The sequence below is a fragment of the Peromyscus eremicus genome, chromosome 10 (assembly GCF_949786415.1).
Source record: "Peromyscus eremicus chromosome 10, PerEre_H2_v1, whole genome shotgun sequence".
Lineage (NCBI taxonomy): Eukaryota > Metazoa > Chordata > Mammalia > Rodentia > Cricetidae > Peromyscus > Peromyscus eremicus.
In genome coordinates, this window is record NC_081426.1 from 87,404,250 (window position 1) to 87,427,033 (window position 22,784).

Here is a 22,784-nt window from a genome sequence, read left to right on the forward strand (position 1 = left end):
GGGTGAGAGCTGAAAGAGTCATTGCAGAATAACAAAGATAGAAACAGATGAAATAACAGATGTGTGCTGGGAGCATGATGGGGAAGTAGAGACTGCCCCTGACCATGATGTCAGATGATCTCAAGAAATCACACAGCATGTTGATCAAGTCATACTTAGCCCTGCCCAACTATGCTCACTACATCATACTTGGTGCACACATGCATACCTCACTTTATGGATTTATTGAGCTTTGCAGATATTTCAGATTTTACTGATTTCAGATTTGTGGCCACCCTTCTGCATCAGGCAAACCTACCAGTATGTTTGCTTCGTGTCTCTTCTTCCCATTTCTGGAGTTGGCGCAATATTTCAAACTTTTTCATCACCATTACGTCTTTTTGATGATTTCTGACCACTGATTTCTTTTCATTGATTTTTGATGTCACTATAGTAATTTTTTGGTGGCTGTCATAAGTCATTCTCATACAAGATGGTGACTTTAATTGATAACTGCCAATTATGTTTCAAATTTCCCATCACTGGCTGTTTCTTTGTCTCTGCCTCTCCTCAGACCTCTACATTCCCTAATACACAATATTGAAACCGAACTAATTAATAGAATAGACTCTAAGTGGAAGCAAATGTCACGCATCTCTCACTTTAAATTACGAGCAAAGGATGATTAAGATTAGTGAAGTGTGCAAGCCAGAAGTCAAGATGGGCAGGGGAGAGAGCTCAGATGGGACAATGCTGCCTTCCAGGTACAAGGACCTGAGTTCACTCCGGAGAGTCCACATGAAAAGCTGTGTGTATTGACACAAGCTTGTAAGGCCAGCACTGAGAGATAGGCATATCCTTAGGGTTTTCTACCCAGGCAGACTAGCCTACTTGGCAAATTCTAGGCCAGTGAGAGATGCTATCTCAGAAACGAAATGTGGACAGAGCATGAAGAATGACACCTAAGACTGTCCTCTCACCTTCACATGTGTGTCCCCACACTTGCACCCACATACATGCACCAACACACTCATAACACACAAAAATCTTAAAAACAAGAAGAACAAGACAGTCTGAAAGCAAGGCCTCTTGGGCCTGACAGACAACTGGTGAGCACAAAGAATAAGTTCATGAAAAAAACTCAAAGTGCTGCTTCAGAGAACATACGAAGGGTTTTTAAAAGCTGACTTGCCTTATTTGCTGATAAGGAGAAAACTTTAGAGGTCTTGATGGAATATCAAGCCAGACACAGAATAGTTTTAAACCAACGATGAATCTAGAGTAAGCTCTGGATTCTACTTGTACCTCCAAATGTTAGGAGGAAAGCAACTATAAAAGACAGACTTGATGCTACAGTGGGTTGGTTCTTGAGGCTGAGGGGAAGACAGTTTTTGTTGAAAGGTAAAACAGCAAAGGTTGAACCAGAAGCTGCAACAAGCTGACCTAGCCAAGATCCTCGATGAAGCTGGACACACCCAGCAGATTTTCAGTGTAGACAAATAGCCTGAAATTGAAGAAAATGCCATCCAGGACTTCCATAGATGGAGAGAAATCAAGGGCAGGCTTTCCTGTCAGGGAACAATAGAGCTAGCAAAAGTAAGTGAAAGCCATTGCTCATTTAACAGCCTGAGAATCACAGGACTGCCCAGAATGGGACGTCTACTCTGCTTGCATTCTATAAACCAAGCACCAAAGTCTGAATACCAACACGTAGGTTTATATAGTTCACTGATTCCTTTAAGACATATATGGAGACCTACTTCTCAGGAACAAAGAGATTCTTTTAAAATATCGTTGCTTATGGACAGTGTACCTTGTCATCCAGAGCTCTGATAGAAATGAACAGACGACAATGTTGTCCTCATGCCTTTTAAGGCAACCTCCCTCCTGCAGCCTGGGGATTGATAAGGATTTTTAACACTGTGACAATTTAGCATCCCAGAGATGAGATAGTGCAACATGAAGGAAAAGTAATTGTTAGCCTCCTGGAAAGGACTCCTCCATCTAGAAGCCATTAAGAACATTTATGAGCCATTGAAGGAAATCAAAATAGCAACCTCAACAGGTATTGGAACAAGTTGATTTCAACCCTCAAGACTTTGAAGAGCTCAAGACTTGAGTGGAGGAAGTAGCTGCAGCTGTGGTAGAAGCAGGAGCACTCGATTTAGAAGCGGAGCCTGCGGATGCAGCTGAATGGCTGCAATCTTGTAATAGCTGAGGAATCACTTCTGGATGGACAGGGAAAGGCATTTCTTGAGGTGAAATATATTCCCAATGATGATGCTGTGGGTCTTGAAATGATAGCAGAGAATTTTAGAACGTTACATAAACTTAGTTAATAAAGCAGTATCAGGTTTGAGATAACTCGCTCTGATTGCCAACAAAATTGCTTTAACAGTAAAATCTACCCACCAGCATGGTATGCCCCAGAGAAATCTTATGAAACTGGAGGGTCAATTAATGAGGTGAACTTCACTGTTGTCTTATCTCAAGGAATCATCACACCTAACCCAACCCTCATCAACCACCAATGAGAGCAGTCTGCAGCCATCTACACTAAGACAAGATGTTCCACTAGCAAAAATATTATAATGTGCTAAAGGCCCAGGTGGTGGTTAACATTCATTAAAATATATTGAAATTAAGTTACATATATACATATGTGTCTATATGTATGTGTGTATGTGTGTGTGTGTATTCGACATGACGCCATTTCACACTTAATAGACTACAATATAGCATAAACATCACTTTTGTATGTGCTGGAAAACCAGTCAATTGTGTGATTCTTTTTATTGTGACATTTGCTTTATTGCAGTGGTCTAGCACTGTGCCCACAATATCTCCTGAGCATACTTACACTGTGTTTCCCTATATACAAGGAAATAATCCAATCAAAGAGAGTCCACATATGAACAAATGGACGACTTAGTATTAGAAAATAATAGGTGGGGATATGAAGGGTCACCAATTTAACGTGAATAAAGCACAGCCCTTTTAGTTTGTTGGTTGAATATCATCGCCAGAGAGAGCTTTGTAGTCCTTTGAAGCCCTGGCCATAACACAAAGATGTTAGCTGGCATGGAAACAACAGAGGGCAAGATTCAACTGGCTTCACCAAAGATGAAGCAGTTTAGGGTAGAGTCTCCATCCCAGTGGTCAACCTGGAGCTGAGAACTGGCTTTCTATGTATAGGATCTAACGGGGGATCATCTGGCAATTATTTTAAACAATAAATCTGTCGGTATGGTGAAATATGTGATGGATTGTTCATCTCTGCATATACAATTTCCAGAAGTTAAGAGACAAAGTCACAGAGGAATAATACATTTGTCATGTGCCCCACGAAACAGAGTTCATGAAGTCACCATGTCCGTCACTATTATGTGTGCCAATAAGCCTCTTTAGCAGGAAACCCAGAGAAGGGCTCTGACCTTGAGCACCAAGGGAATTTCTTTCCTCTGGTAGCCTTCTCCCAGCCTCCAATGTGTTTGTCATGAACCTGCATTTTCTCCATGCTGAAGCAATGAAATCTCTCCCAATCCTTCCCCAGACACATTGTTTATCACTTCCAACTTCATCTAAAATGTGGAATGTATTTTCTTCTTACAGGATGATGTCCTATTCTCTACAATCTGTTTCAGTGAACCACAGAGGAAAATTGTTTCCCTTCACACAACCAGATGTGTGTGTATGTGTGTGTGTGTGTGTGTGTGTGTGTGTGTGTGTGTGTGTGTGTTACAGCAATTGACTGGCATATATCCTCACTCCCATTTTGCTTTATCTTCTTCAAGTTTCTTACAGTGAGACAAAAATTTCATGAGCAAAATAAATACCTAGGACTTGGCAGCTGAATTTACTTGAAATCAATGTCTTTAAGCTGTAATATGTATTTTCATTTAAAGCAAACAGAGAACTTAATTCCATTCCAGTTTCCTCTATTTGAGGGTTTTCCCCTTATACTTAAATACAACAAAGTTGTCCATTTCCTTTCCTGCACTTTGCGTTAAGTACAACAATGGATGTAAATTGAGAGAGCTTCTTAGGCAGAAGCCAGGTCTAAAAAGAAGGAAAGCTTGAAAGCAAGTTTGAACACCAAACAGTAACAACAAAGCATAGCACCTTCCCTGCTAAAAGTGTGCTGACTTACTATTCATTTCCTTCCCACCTAGAGACTGGGAACATTGTCTGCTGGTTTTGTCATTCTGGAATGATGCTGGAGCATAGTCCCTTGCACTACAAATAAAAACCTGTGACCCTCTTTCTGAGTCAAAGTCAAAGAAGAGAATGTCAGTTTGGAAGGAAAGGATCAGTACCCATGTCTTTCAGCAGGAACCCTCTTCTTCATAAAGACCCAGGAAATCCCCAAAACCACCTCAACTTTTTTTAATTATTTTTTTTACTATTATCAGCTTGATACAGTACAAATTCTTATCCTAGTCATGAAATGTTTCGCTGAAGCTTGTCCAGTGATTGAGTAAAACCAAAACTCATTATAAGCCACAGTCATCCTAGGGTCCCTCCTGCTATGTAGCCTCCCTGGTTCTGTGGGTTGCAGTCGGATTGTTCTTTGCTTTACATCTAGTATCCACTTACGAGTGAGTACATGCCATGTTTGGCCTTCTGAGTCTGGGTTACCTCACTCAGGATGATATTTTCTAGTTCCATTCATTTGCCTGCAAATGTCATGCTGTCATTGTTTTTCTCTGCTGAGTAGTACTCCATTGTGTATATTTTCTTCCCACATTTTCTTAATCCATTCTTCAGTTGGCAGGCATCTAGGTTGTTTTCAGGTTCTGGATGTTACAAATAATGCTGCATACTAATAAAAAAACAAATGAAAACATCAGACAGGATAGGCTGGCTGTTCAATGGGGCATAATAAGGCCATGCCCTGAGAACTTGGGAATGGAAGAGTCTGGAAAAGGGCAAAGGACACACACAGCTGCAAGCCCCTTGAGTGTGAGCATCACAGAGGCTCCACTTGGCTCAGATCACAGGTGCTTTGGACTTTTTGTCTTTTCAGTACTGAGTGTGTGTGTTCTTTACATATATTCTGTTTTGAGACAAGGTCTCACTGAGCTGCCCATGCACTGGCTTTGGACTAGCAACTCTCCTGCTTCAGCCTCCTGAGTAACTGATATGACAAACCTACTCCTACCAACCTCTGAGATGCACCTACTAAAGGTTCTTCTTTGACACTTAAAAACAAAACAATGAAGCCGATCTTTCAGATTCGACCTGAGGAAATTTCCCTCATTAAGACATGAGGGGGAGGCTTTCACAGTGACTTGGGCCAGTTTGTCTTAAAGGTGCTTAGTTCCTGACTGTGCCTCACACACTTTTTTTGTTTTTGTTTTTTGTTTTTCAAGACAGGGTTACTCTGTGTAGCTTTGCGTCATACACTTCTTATTGTCATGTAAGTTCTGCAGGTCTGCGCATCTTCAATCTGATAGAGAAACATTCCAATCAGCCCTGTGATCTCTCTGCCTCCCCTCAGAGGCTTGCTTTCAGATGCAGTGCTCAGAATGATTCTTGTCTCCGTGTTGGTATTGTCAGCAGAGAATCAAAGCCACTGTCCCATTCAGTCCAGCATTGATACAGACTTCGCTATACTTCAAGGACAAATACCCCACAAAGGTATACAAAGGTTTATGTTGGACCCCTTTGAGACTCAGACACACTATGCAAGCTCTACCAAGGCATTCTGGATCCCCAAGCCCTCTCTCTGCTGTTGCTTTACCAAATTTCAGTCTATAAAACTCACACTGATTCCCACCTACTTCAGTCCCTTCTCCTGCCCATTAAGAGATACCCAGAGGTCTCCAGAGACAAATGTCAGCTTCATTCCCACAAAGAGGCTGACCCAACTGGCTAGATGTCTATTCCTAGAACTCTGCCCCTACCCAATGCTGCAGCACAGAAATCGCCAGCCCTCCCTGGCTTTGTGTTTTCCTTGCATCCTGTGTAGGCATCACCCTCCCCAGAGAGGCTGCAGCCTGTCCAATGGGAGCCCAGACCTTGCCTTGTGTTGGTTCTCTCCCTCTTCTACCTTTCACACTCCTCCTCACCTATATACATTTTGAGTGAATTGCTCAAAAATTGTTTTATTGAGTAGAGCTATCTTCTTTTGTAGATGAAAATGCCTTCAGGCAAACAAACTGGTTCTCTAACTAACTTTATAAGCTTGTATTCTAACTTCCTAGGCAAATTAAAGAGAAAAGGCATTACTATAACACACATTTCTCCCAAGGAGCAATTTCAACCAAATCTGAGTGAGTAGTACTCTTTCTAATAGGCTACGGAAAATGTCGTCGTCGTCGGGACGCTCCTGGTAATACACTGCTTAGAATCACAGTAACTCATTTTCCACTTCGTCACTCAGCACTCAGATCTTTCATGCTGAAAACATTGTTTTAAATTAACTGGGAGCAATTCATTGTAAAAGCTCTGTATTGACTCAATTCTTTGTAAAAATTGGTACATAAGACACAGAAATGACATGTCATGAATGTCCTCTTGAGATTGTCCTCAGTACAAGAGAACAACCTGGAACTTGTCCTGACATTGCAAACTCTTTGTCTTCTCAATCTGACACTTGTATGTCAAGTTCAGTGACCTGCGGAATGAAAAGGCACAAGCTGTGGGTGACTGGCCCCCAACACGCCTAGGCTTTCTTGGGCTAGTGTAATGTTTCATCCTCCCATCCCTCAAGCAAGCCACTGTTCTATTTGTTTGTGAGACATTGTGGGAGGCAAGAAAATACATCCAGCCCTGTGTTTTCTAGAAGTCCTGGCAAGGGTCCCATTGTCCACCTTTCTGAGATTAGATGGAGATAAATTTCAGATCTGCTGTCACAAACACCCTGGCAGCCAGGAACCAGAAAGATCTAGTGATAGTAAACTTGATGCAGTCCAGGGCAGGGCCCTCCATTGCTAACAGCCTCTCAGACTCAGACCAGTCCCGCTCTCCTGATCACTATGCTTGTTCTCTGACTCTGCCCATATTTAGAAACCTTAGGCATCAGAGTGCTGAGAAATGCTCTAAGCCCTTCTCCCTTCCACATGCACGGCCTTTTCCATCACCTACCCACACACACCCTTCTACACTTCCCTTTCTCTTAAAAGGAAGTCTTGGGGCTATCTTTTGAAGCACATCTTTACTTTATGAAGAACTTTTTTTTTTTGCTGCATTTATGTTTGTCCTATAATATGTTGCTGCAGATGCCTCAGTGTTTTGTTGGTGTAAATATATACAGCAAATGCATATCCAAAAGAAGTGTAAAATGTTGACTAAAATCCCTAGTGATAAACTGTCCCCCATGAAAATCCCTCCTACAGGCATAAAAAGCTTCGCTGACTGAAGAATGTGCATCAATCCTTGGCTCAGTCACCCTGCTATATGAACTAGCCTCAGTTAGACATGCTGTATACAGCAGGTACTTTGCCAGCAGAGTTCCTTGTCATTTTAACTTCCCCAACAGTCTTAGGATTTATGCATGACTCTCATTTTTTTCCAATGAAAAGTAGAAGTTCAAAACCACTACACAAGTCATTAATCACAACAGGAATACAGACTCAAGTCTTCTGAATCCAATTCCAGAACTCCCCTCCCCCACATCAAGATGCTTCTGAGTCATTTCATTTCCTGAGCTTGTTTTAAAGCTACCATCAGCCTCTGGCATTACTAGGAGACCCAAACGTGAGCTGAACAGGGATACGACAACAAAGGACACACCAAACTGGATGGGGAAAAGCCCAAGAGTCCTCAACCCTACATAAAGAACTACAGACAACTGAGGAGAGCTGGGAGCAGGAGAGGTGGTCCTCCCCAGGGAAGAGCACACCGGTTCGCTGTCCAGTGCCAAATGGCCAGCCTAAAAGGATACCTACAAGAATGATTAGACAGACTGAACAGGTTATATTTAGGAATATATATGTTTATACACATACATATATGTGTGCAATAACAGTTAGTACAAAGGAGGCTATGGATTTGAAGGAGAGTGGTGAGGCATATATGTGAGGGTTTGGAAGGAGGAAAGAGATAGGAGAAATTTTGTAATTGTGTTACAAACACTCCCCACACTCACACAAACGCTCAGCGATTTTGAAGTTAGGAACCACTCAGAAAAGGATGAGTCTCATTGGAGAAAATAAAGTATATTTGTTTCATCAGTTTAAATCCCACTGTGTGGGGCTGGGAAAACTGCTAAGCTGGGAAAGTACCGGCAGTGCAACACGTTCTCCATAAACTGAAAGCACAGTCAGAGGTGGAGCTTGCTGGCTCACTCAGTGAGTTCTAAGTTCAGTGAGAGCTCCTGTCTCAAAAAGTACTGTGCAGAGTAACTAAAATAGATACCCAACATTGACCTCTGACCTCCATATCCACATGCATGCACACGCGCACACACACACACACACACACACACACACACACACACCACAATACATCAATAAGTTTCCCTATGCTCTCTTTACTTAGAACTACAACTTATCATAGCATATTCAAGTTGTATGCTTAAAATATAACAACAGTGCTGACTGTGCATCATGTGCGTACTTGGTCCCCTCAGAGATCAGAATAGGGTGTGATCAGATCCCCAGGAACTGAAGTTGCATATGGTTGTGAGCCGACATGTGGGTGCTGAGAATCAAACAGATGTTCTTCATGGCTGAGCTGTCTCTCCAGCCTGACCTTTGATAATTCTTAAGAAGTAAATTAATAAAATAATTTCACTGAGAAAGCAGCAGGAGATGTTCTGCTCATTTCCTGCCCCTGTCTCTAGGCTATTTCCTATGACTGCCATCGAGGTCAGGAACAAAGGGCTTTTCTTGCATCCTGCACAAATATCCAGGTCAGATGAGGAATCCAGGAACTGCTAAGGCAGAAGCCTGAGACTGGGAAGAGAAGCCAATGGAAAGAACTGTGGTTCCATGCAGGGCTCCCTGGAAAGTCCCAATCCAGCTGCTCCTGGAGAGCAAGGGTTACTTATTAAATCATTTGCTTTATTCTCGGGTTTTAATCTTTGACTAATAAGAGCACTGGACAAAGTCCATCAAGATTTATTGCCATGTCCACATGTTTAGCTAACAGGTCATATGACGTTAGAGCCTTCCCCAGTAGTCTGTTTCCACAGATAAAGATAATAAAAATGTATGACTCTGCATGTTTTTAGCAAAAGGAAATGGAGTTGCATCTTCATATCTAGACAAAACCACTGCTAAATAATTGAATAAAGTAATGTGACAGTTAATTATTTTGTTATGATAATTTATTGTTATTTAAGTATCATCTTGGAGTTATTTTATTGAAACAGATCAGTGTATCTTACTTACAGATTCGATTTCTGGAAAGCCTGATTTTACTTTATCCTCTGAAAGCCAGACTCCAGATACCAGCATTTGATCCAGAAAAACACATGAGGTCCTAAGAAAGTGATCAGTGTGTGTTCAAAAAGAAACCAAAAGGAAACAAAGAGCCTCAATGGACAGCAAACTCCATAAGGCTTGGTGAGCCAAGCTCTTCCCCTACTTTGGGGATACAGTGCAGTGTGGAAAACTTCATTTATATCTGTGATTTGTAAACACTGAAACTTCAAGTGACCCCTTAGTGCAGTGGTTCTCAACCTTCCTTATGCTATGACCCTTTCATAGAGTTCATCATGCTGTGGTCACCCCCAGCCACAACAGGATTTTTGTTGCTACTCCATAACCATAATTTTGTGGCTGTTATGAACCATAAAATAAATACTTGATATGCAGGATATCTGATATGTGACCCCTGTGAAAGGGTCATTCAACTCCCAAAGGGGTCGTGATCCACAGGATGAAAACCACTCTGAGGGTTTGTTTATAACTCATGTATCTTGTCTTCCCACCCTTGGTTGTTCTGACTTAGTAAGTAGTAAACCCACATTCCCAGTCTTTATGTCCAACATTCCTTTTGCCCTTCCCTGTTTTTTTTTCTTAACTCACAACCCTTAATCCCTCTACGACCATGGCTAAATGAATTGTAAAATATGTGTTTTGTCTCTTTGTCAGTCTCCTCCCATCAATTTTCCTCACCTGGGTGGTACATACAGTGTTGAGTAGAAATCAAAGATGGAAGGTAGTCGTGGTGACTGGCTCCTTTAGTCTAATTAGAACCAAAGGGTGATCCCACTAATGTGGTGTTGCTTAAGTTTCCACTAGGCTCCTCATATATGCACACACATGTGAATACCCTACACACACATGCTCATACCCCTACACACAGATGCATGCACCCCACACACATGTACAATAAATAAAGTCCCCTAGCAGTATAATACCAAGGAAGTAATATCTATAAAACACACACTGGAAACTCAATACTTTTCTAAGACCATATGGTTAGTAGGAAAGCTATAAAAATAAAACATGAATTATCCTTTGGGTTATGAAGTGAGCAAATTTTAATATCATACTGTATTTTCAACTTTAAAAACCCTAATAAGTGTTCAGCAAAATGAACAAAAAGTAAAGAGTATAACATAAGACAAATGGGAAGATTTAATTCTGAATACACACAGTACAGCAATTTTTATTGATAGCATTTTTAGTGTTCTATAAATAATTTAACATGAAGAAAGGAGCTGCAGAGTAGATATCAAATAAAATCCAAATAAGTGTAACATGTGAAACATTTAGAAGAAACATTTAAAAATAAATGTTTGTAACTGAGCAAAGCTCGTATGAATGAATTAAGGTGACAAGTAGAAAACGTAAATATGGTTCTTGAAGTTCAAAAATTGATAATAGTCATAATAATGAGTACAGCTACATGATAAGTAAGCCTCTCATTAAAAAGCCAAAAGAAAATAGAAGGGTCCAGGGACTTCCCAGACACACACACACACACACACACACACACACACACGCACGCACGCACGCATGCACGCACGCGCACGCACGCACGCACGCACACAGAGGAATACTATTTCAAACTGTTAAAATACCAGTAATAAAGACAAGAGCCCAAAAGGTGCCCAGAGGAGACGAAGATCAGCGAAGGCACCAGGTAGCAGACATCCCACTAGCCAAGCAGCAGCCAGGGCACAAAGTGACAAAAATTCCCAGAGAATGTCATTTCAGCTCCAAATTCTAGAATCCGATGTGGTAGAACGAGATATTTTCACTTCCCCCCAATCGACCTCCCATGCATTCCCTCTTAGGAAGATGCTGGTTGATAACTCAGGCAACGACTCAAGGTCAGGAAGAGAGAGGAAAAGCAAGGCTTTCTGAGCAGAGTAGCTCTGACCACAGAAAGAGACCACTACACGTTGTAGGATGACATCTGTCAAACAAGACAAGAGAGAAACCAGGGCAGATTGGAGGCTGAGGGAATGCTCCGCGACAGAGCCCTGCGTGAGCTATTGACACAGACGAAATAAAAAAAAAAAATTCCAACATGATAATGGATGTGTGGAGGGTAAGAGGACACTCACCCGTACAGATAATGGCTAATATTTATTGAACTGAGTCTTCTAAGTACATGGAAAATTATGAAACTGAAAAATTATATGAACTATCAATTATTAAATTTAAAGGAAATGCTATTACAAGAAGAAAATGATTCTGTGTACATAATGGTATTGACAGTTCCTAACATAAATGGCATATCAATAAGATAAATATGAATCATCTATGAAGCATTTGCTGATGTTACTGACTTATTTAGGGAATAGTGTGGAGGCTCACAGGATGTGTCCAGTGATATGTCCAGTTTCCCCCCTTTTCTTTTTGGTGAGTATTACTGTATATTGTGTGCATTGTAGTTGTGTAGTGCATGCATATGACTAGTTGTGTAGTGCATGCATATGAATGCATGCATGCACAAGCCTGTAGAGCTCAGGACAGAACATGGAATTTTTCCCTTAGTTGCTCCTCAGGCTTACAGTCTTGAGGCAGGTCTCTCACAGAACTGGAAACTTGCTGTTTGGTTTAGGCTGGCCGACCAGTGAGCTCTCGGCATCTGCTTCTCTCCCCTCAATGAGAGGGTTACCGGCACATGCAGCCTTGACTGGCATTTTAGGGGGGTGTTGGGGATTTGAACTGAGGTCCTCTTGTTTGCAAAGCAAGAGCACTTACTCACTGAGCCATCTCCACAGCTCCCATTTTACTGTTTTCTAATCTTCTTAGCTTCAACACAGCATTTGAATCTAGCTTGAATTTACCACTCAGTTTGCCAATCACCCATGTTTCCCTTCTAATGATTTGTGCTCTCCTTGAAGGTGAAGTTTTCATCTTGTCCAGATTTTATGTCACTGTCTGCTTTCCATTAACCCTTCACTAAATATTAGTCCACTTAAAGTGAAGAGCTATCTGATCCACACTTATTGAATTAAATTAATTAGATTGAATCAGAATTTAATTTGATGTCATGGTAGGCAACCTCCTAAAAGAGCTATCAAATGGGCAAAGCTTTGGATCATTAGGCAATATAATGTACACAAGATGGATTCAAATGTCAGCTGCCTCTCTCTTCTGAGTCCCAGAACTCCACCAAGAACATAATCTTCATGTGCCTCAGTTTCCCTATCATAAGAAGCAGATGATATAAAATAGTTGTTAGTAATAAATCCATATAAAGTATCTAGCATAATATCTGCCACAAATGAAGCTCTGTGGTAGTAATATATACTTACCATATGTATTATTGCTATTTATGTTATAGGGAAATTTGATTTGTGGTCACTGATAGGATCTACCTGAAGTATGATTTGAATCTTTAAAACAGCTAAACATATTCCTGTCAGTCACATGCTTGTCACAAAACCCGACTTTACAATAGCCTCAGACTGTCAAAGCATCCCCTCTAGATGTAAACTGTAACTCATTAAACCAAATCAGGACTCAACATTGTGTGAATATTGAATGTTGGTCTTGTCTAGCCCTGACCTGCCTTGATGATTAGGTATATCAGAAAAAGTAATATGTTATTCTTCATATTACCTCATTGGGTCTTCCTGCCAATCATGGAGCTGGCAAATTTCATTTGTCCCTCAAAGGAAAAATGATTCATGGGGTCAAAGTCTCAAGTGTAAGAAGCAGAATATTATCTCTTTAGTCATTTACCATGCAAAATCTTTTCAGTTGCCAAGAGTGGCCTCTTATCAGGTCCAATGAGCTCCCATCTCACTTCTTTTTATCAGAATTTTTCTCTTGAGATGTGCTGCCTAGGAAAAACATCTGCATTCATGTATTATTGACCCTTACTTGTTAAGGTAAACTTGTACACTAGGAACATTTTAAAATACTTTTCAAATGGGATGTATGCCCCCCTTTTTCCTAGAGATTCCATGACCTCATGGCTGCTTTAATTCATAGAATAAATGCCTCCCACCCCCATTCATTGTAGCACTCTCTAAATTGTTATGAACTGAAATATCTGGAGAAAGCCTTAGCTATGTGACATCAAGTAGACTCTCTGGTCAACAGTTCCAGCTGAAGCCAAACTTGGGTCATCATAGCCCAGGGGTCACCTGAGTGAGTGGAGGATACTTCATGCCATTCTGAACCTCAGCCACTGAAGTCATCACTATTGGCTGGTCTAGTCTTGCAGCTGAGCACCAGCATTATAAAGCTGATAAAAAGATGCCCTACTACCATCTGTTGATAGCCTCGGTCCCAGAATCTGTAAGTAAAATAAAATACTTGTTGTTTAATGTTAGTAAATTGAGGATGACTTGATATGCACCCAGTGGGATGGAAACATTTAGCATGAACCAAAGAGGAAGTCACTGAATTTAAAAAAATACATGGAAAAAACCCCTGAAAAATGTAATATGAAGATTCACATGAAATAGATAAAAGTTACATACTAGACTCAATACATACTCATGTACACATGTGTATGCATGTGCACACACACACTATCATCCTTTTTTTTTCTTTTTTAAAACTTAAGTGGATAAGGGATGGCCCCCTAACTCGCCTTACCTAGAAAGGGCTTGAAGCAAAACACATGCTTTCTAACTCCCTTGTCCATCATTGACTATTCCTACACATGCCTCATCCAGAGGAATCTAACATTTCATCCCAACTCATGAAGGCTCTAATAAGCTACATTAGAAGGTTGGTGTTATTGGGAGGGGAGGTTTTTTTCTCCTTCAATACTGGTAATGACTTCAGCTATACCCAGTGGTCAAGAATTGCAATACAGAACCATGAAATGGTCCTAGACACTACCGAATACAGTATGTAACTCAAGAACTCAATACCATCCAAAGGGGGTTGCTTCAAATTTACATGGTAGTACATGGAACAGATAGAATAATTTTTAATTTGTATGATTTTAACCAAAAGGATAAATATTACCAGTTAACCAATAAATACTCCAAAATAGATTTCTCATGAAAACTTGGCAGAGTGAGGATACCCTATACAACAAAACAATTTAGACATGGACCTTCGTTATAAGAGAATATCATTTTATAATAGCTTCTTAAGAAGTTATAATACAATATTATATATACAGAAACCTTCTCAAAGCCCCATTAAGGAGACAATGCATTCCATCCAGAGAGCAGAGCAGGATCATCTTTGAATACAGTGACATGGTGGGAAAACACATACATCTTAATGATGTTGTCATGCCCCCGTCACTTCAGGCTTTCCAGAATGGAGCCTAGGTTTCTGGTCACAAACATCCATGACATCAATGAGAAAGGAGTAAGAGAGCCTTGACTTCCAAGAAAGTGAGTCCTAATTCTGTACCCAGGGCTCATGAGCAGAAGAGCAGAACAGTAAAGCCATACGGAACATCACACATATGATTCACAGGGAAAGGGACATCAGAAGCTTCTGAGACTAGGCAAGAATTTCTAGGTATTGGTCACCTGTGCTGGGCCCCATGGATTCCTCCCCAAAGCCCTGGCTGTCCTACACTTTAAAGTTGTACCACCTGGGATTTCATGAAGATGTCCCCAGTAGTCCTTACAGCCACAGCATTCGTCAGAACTGGAGATGGAATTTAGCTGTCTTTTTAGCACCAGCAAATGTTGTCACTTTCTTCCTAATTCTCTACTTCTGTGGTTTTTGTCTGTTCTCTCAAGCTATGCTCAGCACCCCCAAAATATAGACTCCGGCAATTTCCGTGATTAACTGTATGTGAGATACAGCTGTGTACAGGAATAAATGTTTTCAAATCTAAGAGGAAAAGAAAATCACTTCTATTGGGTAAGAAAGAAAATGATCATGATTTTGGGAGAACCTTTTTTTTTCTTTTATTTTGTGGGAGGGCACAATAAAATCAAGTGTTTACTGAGTGCCCATTATATGATAAATACTACTCATGGTACTTAGGACACATCAGATGTGGTGGTATTTTACTTGTACTGAAATGTGATTTTAATTGTATGTTAATAAATAAAGTTGTTTGGGGGTCAGAGCTATTAGAGCCATAGCAAGTGCGTGGCGGCGGTGGCGCACGCCTTTAATCTCAATACCATAGAGGACCTGGAGGGCTGTACATACAGGCAGTGATGAGGCAGTCACGTGTTTGGGTTTACAACCAATGAGAAGGCAGAACAGCTAGACTATATAAAGACATACACACAGGAAGTAGGTCCCTTTTCGGAGAGCTCTCTTGGCTGAAGAGAATCTCTGAAGCAGGAAGGGTGAGGCTCTTAGCTCTGACCTCTTGGCTTTCTTTTCTGAATCGGCTCTGTGTTTCTTATTTAATAAGATGGTTGGTTACATCTACAATCAGAGAATAAAACATGGAGCCCTGCCCTAGTGGAATACACAGTCTATTGTGTGTTCCCACTCCACCTATGTACTGCTTGTTACCTTGGGCAAGTCGCTGCACTTCTCCGCCCAATGGGGGAACAAGCTGAGTCTGGTATATTGCAGATGATGAACAGGACACCAGCCCTAACCCCACCACCCAGACAGCAGAGAGGGCTCATGGTTGGTTTTTAATAATCATGTGCAGTGGGAAGAAGGGGGAGGAGGCTGAGCCACACTGGCTAGATGGTTCCATGACCTTCTGCTGCTGTTGTTTGGTGGTGACCTTGTAGATGAATTTCTAAATGGTCTTATTAAATAAAAAAACATAGAGCCAAATATAGGGGTGAAAGCTTTAGAGAGATCAGGGAAATAAAGTCACCAGCCAACCTTACCTCACCAATTCTGCAGCTCCCAAATGCAAGTTACTTCCTGTCTACCCACACACATAGGCCTTGCTGTTCTGCCATCTGATTTGCTCTCTGTCCAGCTACATCACTCCTTCCTCTTCCTACACAGCTCTGTCACTTTCTGTCTGTCTGTACAGATCTCCAGAACCTTATGGTTAACCAGTGTTGGAATTAAGGCGTGTGCCACCACGCTTGGCTCTGTTCCCTCTGAACACACAGAGATCCTACCTGCTAAGTGATAGGATTAAGGGTGTGTGCTACCGCTGCCTGACTTCTTTGTTTCCTTATAATGGCTGGCCTTTTTCCTCTGATCTCCAGGCAAGCTTTATTCATTAAAGCACAAATAAAATATCGCCACATTTCAGCACAAATAAAATATCACCACATGACCTTACTAGCCAGGTCTTTGCCTTGTCTCTAGCTGCCAGTATGGTCTCCTTTGCTTTCTCTTTGGCCTCTGTGGCTGTCCCAACAAGTGTTTTGGAAGGGGCCTCATCACGTAGTTTGACCAAGATGTACCTTCATTGTCTTGGTCCCATTGTTTCTGAAGCAGGCAAGACCAAACTCCTGGGCACCTCTACAGATGCTAAATAAGCTAGAGGAGACCCACGCTTGCTGACAGATTTCAGTCCAGCAGCTGCCGTCCGTCAGAGTTCACATAGTAAATACACTGTTTTCCTCTTTAATCACCAGAGGGGTGTGGTTATGTTCCAGGTGAAGATGGTCATGGTCTGAGTCTGTGGGTCTTCAATAGAGTCTTCCAAGATGTTGTCCAAGGGGAGCAACGTTGACAGAAAACAGTCTCTGTGCCCAATTTGGCATCCCTGTTGGTCATAGTGATCTTGGTCAGGAGTCCCTGGGAGGTGTCTGGTTAGGGGTCACGTCCGGGTGCACTGTCTTCACTTAAAACATGTTTTCTATAGGGATTCAGGTTCCATTGTCAGAAGGCATCAAAGATTGGTTCCAGGAACTTCAGAGTACTATCTGGCCCAGTAAATGCTTCATCATAATGCAAGCCAGGTGGGTTCAGTATTCACACATCATCTGGGTGCAGAGCCTGGAGACCATGTGGCTCACAAGGCTCAAGCTTAGTCACCAGTGTGCCCTGCCCAGGTCACTACTGCCACCATGAGGGGCTATGATCTGTTTTCCAAAGATTATTTAACACTATTTTTTTTGGAACTAAACTATGAAATATGGAAGAATAAGAAGAAAAGAAAAATCATGGACTAAAAATATCAGGCAGAAACATACCATTGTAATTCATATTATCAAAATTGTATGATCCCTACAATTTCCTTGACATTTGCTAGTGTTTATATTGCCTGTCTGACCTGATGCACCTTCACAGCACAAGTGATGGGACAAAATATTTAAGACCTAGCTATGTGTTGTACTTCATTATTCATAATGCTCCAACAAAAATACTAAATGCCATCAATTAAAAGTAAGGTCCTCATCATTCAAGGCTATGAAATAAATGACTCACACAAATGTAAATGCAAAAATAATGAACACATTTTATTGAAAATAAAAGTTCACTGGAAAAGGTCTTCATTAGGACTTGCAGTCATTCAGGGGTGTCATTTGATGTTGATATTTGACAGTGATGGTGAAACAGTTATAATTCTATGGTAAAAGAATGTTCAGCCATTGGAGGCCTACTGGAATTCTGTGAGTTTCATACATTTCCCCATGTTGCCAGCAAAGAAGTAAGTGGGCACAATGATATCTTACTAGTGAGAACCAGAATAAAACAGAGGGCAGGTCATGATCAGAGTACGTATGGCAGGCTGACAGTTGGTCATTTAATGTGTCCTTCCACATGACCTCACTGAATCCTGTGAACAAACTTGTGAGCCAGCCCATTCTTACTATTTTATAAATAATCACCAGCTCATAGTAGCTGAACAAATTTCCCCAAGGAGAACTGCAACTCTGAAATACTTCTGCATATCACAACTTCACAATAAATAGTGTGTCAGTCTGTGAGAAAGATGAAGAAAGCATCACTTGGAAACATGTTTAAAAAGAAAGATAAGTTTTTGCTTTCTTACCAACAGGAAAGTAAAATTATATACACAAATATATTTGAGTAGCAAAGTGTACATCTGTTCAGAACAAGGAAAAAAAGTCAGCATAAATTACAAATACACACAGGCAAAAAAATGAAAAGTCTAACATTACAAAACTATAGAAAGTAAAAAAAAAAATTTAGGGTTGGTGAGATGACTCAGTAGCTGAAGACTCTTGCTACCAAACCTGAAGACCCGAGCTTGGTCCCTGGGGTCCACAGGAAGCATGGAAAGACTCTATGGGAACACACATGGAGGTTAAGGGCAGCTTGTAAGAGAGTACACACACACACACACACACACACACACACACACACACACACACACACAGCTCAAGACAATTGTATGAACTGGCTGGTGATGGTTATTGTTTTATCTATACTTTGAATTGCATATTCCTTTATTATCTTTTCAAATGATAATGGTTTTTATACTATGGAACATACCAAAAAAGTATTTTTATATCAACTTGATACCAGGTATAGTCATCTGGAAAGAAAGAAACTTAGTCAAGAAAATGACTCCATCAGATTGGCCAATAGGAAAACCAATAGGACATTTTCTTGATTGATGATTGATGTGGGAAGGTCCAACCTATTGTGGATGGTGCCACTCCTGGGCAGTGGTCCTGGATGCTATAAGAAAGTAGGCTGAGCAAGCCATGAAGAGCAAGCCAGTAAGCAGCACCCCTTCAGGGCCCCTACTTCAGTTCCTGTCTCCACATTCCTGCCTTGGGTTTCTGTCCTCACCTTCCTCAGTAACAGAACATGACCTGAGAGTTATAAGCTGAAATAAATTCTTCCCTCCCAAAGTTGCTTTTGGTCATGGCGTTTAATCACAGCAATAGAAACCCCAACTAAGAAAATGAATGGCTAAATCTGACTTATCTGTGTCTTTCCATAACTGAAAAGATTTAAACATACACCCTCACACAGATATCTTGTTTCTGTTTGTAAAACTTATAAATATTTATCTCCTACAACAAAGAACCCTGATAATTAAATCTTGACAGCTCCTATCAACTGTAGAATGAGATGATTCATACATGTGCTCCATTAGTGAGTGTTCCCAATATGAACTGCGTAGACTGACTAGGAACCAGCAGGATCCAAATTCTCTACTTGCACTTACACACATTCAATAGTTGAGTAGTTTTGGTTTTGTTTTTTTTTAACAAACAGAAAAGAAGAAACCCAACCGTGTATCTCACCAGAATACAATCAATTAACAATGGATCAAAGATTCAATTAACAATGGATCAAAGGTTTAAATATAAGAGCTAAAACTTAGAAACTGCTAGAAGAAAACAGAAGAAACACTTCAGGAGACTGAGTTGGGGCAAAGAGATTTTTTTTCATAATTCCCCAAAAGCACAGGCACAAAAAACAAAAATACACAAAGGAGATTATTAGCAAACTAAAAACTTTCTTCACAGCAAAGGAAACATCAACGGATTTAAAGGCAACCTACAAAACAAGATTAAACATTTGGAATTAGTCATATGAAGAAGACTAATATCCAAAATCACGATAGAATAACAATTCTAATACCTACACCAAAAAGAATAAAAAGATAACATGGTTTTAAAATGGGCTATGGATATCAATAACCATTTCTCAAAAGAAGTTATACAAATGACCAAGATTTACATGTAAAATTGTTCAGTATCAATATCCATGGAGTAAATAGTACTTAAAAACTTAGTGAGATACCATCTTTGGCTACTACCAAGACAGACAGCAAATAAAACCCACCACATTCTGGTGAGGGTGTGAAGAAAGGGAGGGAGCTCTCAGACACTGCTAGTAGCAATATAATCCACACAGCCATTGTGGAAAATGGTGTGGGGGTCCCTCACACCAAAGAACTATAAACAGAACTACCTAAAATCCAGGAGTTTGACCATGAGCATATGTCCAAAAGAAATAGCAGGACATCTACACTCCATGTCCACTGAAGCATTATTACCAGCCATGTGGCATCAGAGTGGGTTTCTATCAATAGATCAATGGATAGAGAAGATGTGGAATATCTGCTCTACCGTGGGGTGTGATGCATTTATGAAAAAGAATGAAGTTTTTCATCTTATAGTGTCATAGACCAGCTTACAGGATGCTGTACTGACATAATAAGTCAGGGGCAGAAAGGCAAGTCCCACATGTTCTCATCTATATGGGGAAACAATCAGGGCTCATACAAATACAGAATAATAGCCACTGAAGGATGGAAAGGATGACGGGAAGGCGGCCAATGAGCACAGAAATACTGCTGAATAGGAGGAACAACATCTAATGCTTCATAACAGGCAAGCACAATTATAGTTGAAGCAATTCACTATATATTTCAAAATAGCCAGCAGAGAGGATTTTGGATGTTCCTCATGCAAAGAAATGACAAGTGTTTGACAAGTGACAATGGCATGTCCATGACCTGATCTTACCATTGTGAGTTGTATATGTGTCTGTGAGCATTATACTATACCCCAAAAATATCTATAGCTATGCGCCAGTTAAATTTTAATGTATTTTTTTAATTACTAGGATTTCAAAACCTTCTATTACTTCTTGGACTTAAACTTGAACACTCAATACCATATCAAAATCCCAATTATCTAAGGACCTTGTCAAGCACCACTTCTGTGCTAATGAACTCTATGCTGGGCTTTCAAGGAGCAAGAGGAGGCCCTGAGAGTTTTCAAATAATTTAAGATTCAAAGGCACTTCATCTAGATCAATTAAAACACAGTGTTGGCTAGCTTCATTTGCATATTTCTATTAGTTCTCCACCTCACCAAAGGCTGCATTCAATTACAGCCCACAGCCTCATTTATCAGTCACAAGTGAAGCTGACTACAAACACACATCGTTGGCCTGTGCTACAAAGTGCAGAGAAATCCACAGAGGGGAGGTGCAATCTCCTGGCCTAAGCGACTTTAATGAACAGGGTGGCAGGAGCAGGAGGCCCAGGATCCCAGACAGCAGTGCAAGCAGAGCTTGATTGAGTTCTGGAGGATTTGCAAATGTAAACACTGCTCACTTTTGTAATTTTTGCATAATTGCAGGAAGCAGTGGAGATGTTGACAGTGGAAACCCTACCTATTCCAAAAGAGAGAAAAATATATTTTTTTAAATGTAAAATCAAAGATCTTGGTAACAACTTCTAACAAGGTGTTAAAGGAGATTACTTTATCAAATAAGAATCCCATAGTTGCCAACTCAGTATAATCATGTGTGGTTTCTGGATACTAGCCATAATTCTACCTGACAAAGCGAACAATTTTCTCCAGGCTGGGAAGATGTCTCAGTAGGCAATTGCTTTCCACACAAGCATAAGGACCAGAGTTCAATCCCCAGTGTCCTAGTAAAAAGCAGGGCGCAGCCTGAGGAGGCAGAGACAAGATGATTTCAGGAGCTTACTGGCCAGCCATTCTAGATAACAGGTGAGATCTTGGTTCATTCAATGTTCTTTCTCAGTCCTGCCTCAAAAGATAAGACAGAGAGCAGTTGAGGAAGACCCCAACATCAAACACTGGCTCATGAGCATACAAAAGCAGTATACTCATTCCTGAATTCATTGCTATCTAATTCAGAATCTTTATTATCAGGCTTGTAACTCAGGAAGACTTTCAGGTCTTCTCTCAAGGTTCTTCCTATTCTGCTGTCGTTGCTGAGGTCCCCTGACAAGACTGTAATGCTCATGGATGGTAAAGGGCATGGAGATGAAACCACTCCAGAGACAGTTGCAGGGAACAACGTCTGCTTTATTGCGTGTGAACAACCACTTTTATAGTGGAAGCCTATCAACTGTGATTAGTTAGCACATTACCTTAGATTAGACAGTGAATGCTCGTACCACCATGGTCTCTACGCAGAAGAAGCACATAAAAGGAGACATGGAGAGTGTAGGCTCCTCAGCAGGCCAGCTACCCGGCTACTCAAGCTGCTTCAGCATTCAGCATTCTGATTTCTGGGAATACTCGGGAGCATGGGGTGCCACGCTTCTTATTTAGGAGCACAGTGTGTCAGGTAGGCTGACCACCAGGTCATGCCTGCATTTTCTCCCACATGTTTCCCTTGTTCTGTGGTGGATTCTAAGCTTTCTGCAAGTGAGGTGGCCAGCTTTTGAGTCTGCCATGCCTATACTTCCTGCAAGACGTCCATTCCCTCATCTACAGAGAATCTTTTGGATGGATATTGGACACTGCCTCTTCTCACGGACATTTCCTCTCCTCCAATGGCAACCTCAGTGACCTCCATGGGCTATATGGAGTGGGAATGCTGCCACTGGAGTCCAGGAGACGCCTACACCAACCTCAGCTGCAAGGGGCCCGTGGTCCAGAGAGACAGCATCAATTGCTAACTCAATGATTTCAGCATTACGTACTTTCTTTCCATTTGTGTTTGCAAATAGTCGCCAAAACAAATTATGTTGCTCCTAGGAATTATGATTAGTCCTCCATGCGCAGAGGTAAAAACACAGACAAACTTGGGTGTTAGGGAGGAGGAAAAACATCCAAACTTGAGAAATCACAGAATCCAGCAGAAATGATCTTTTCCCTTCCCCTCACTCTG

At 41.0% G+C, this 22,784-nt stretch overlaps 1 pseudogene; it reads right to left on the minus strand.

Moving 5' to 3' along the window:
• Positions 1-11,274: 11,274 nt before the first annotated feature.
• On the minus strand, positions 11,275-17,146 carry LOC131920453 (PRELI domain-containing protein 1, mitochondrial-like; annotated as a pseudogene).
• Between the last annotated feature and the right edge of the window lie 5,638 nt (positions 17,147-22,784).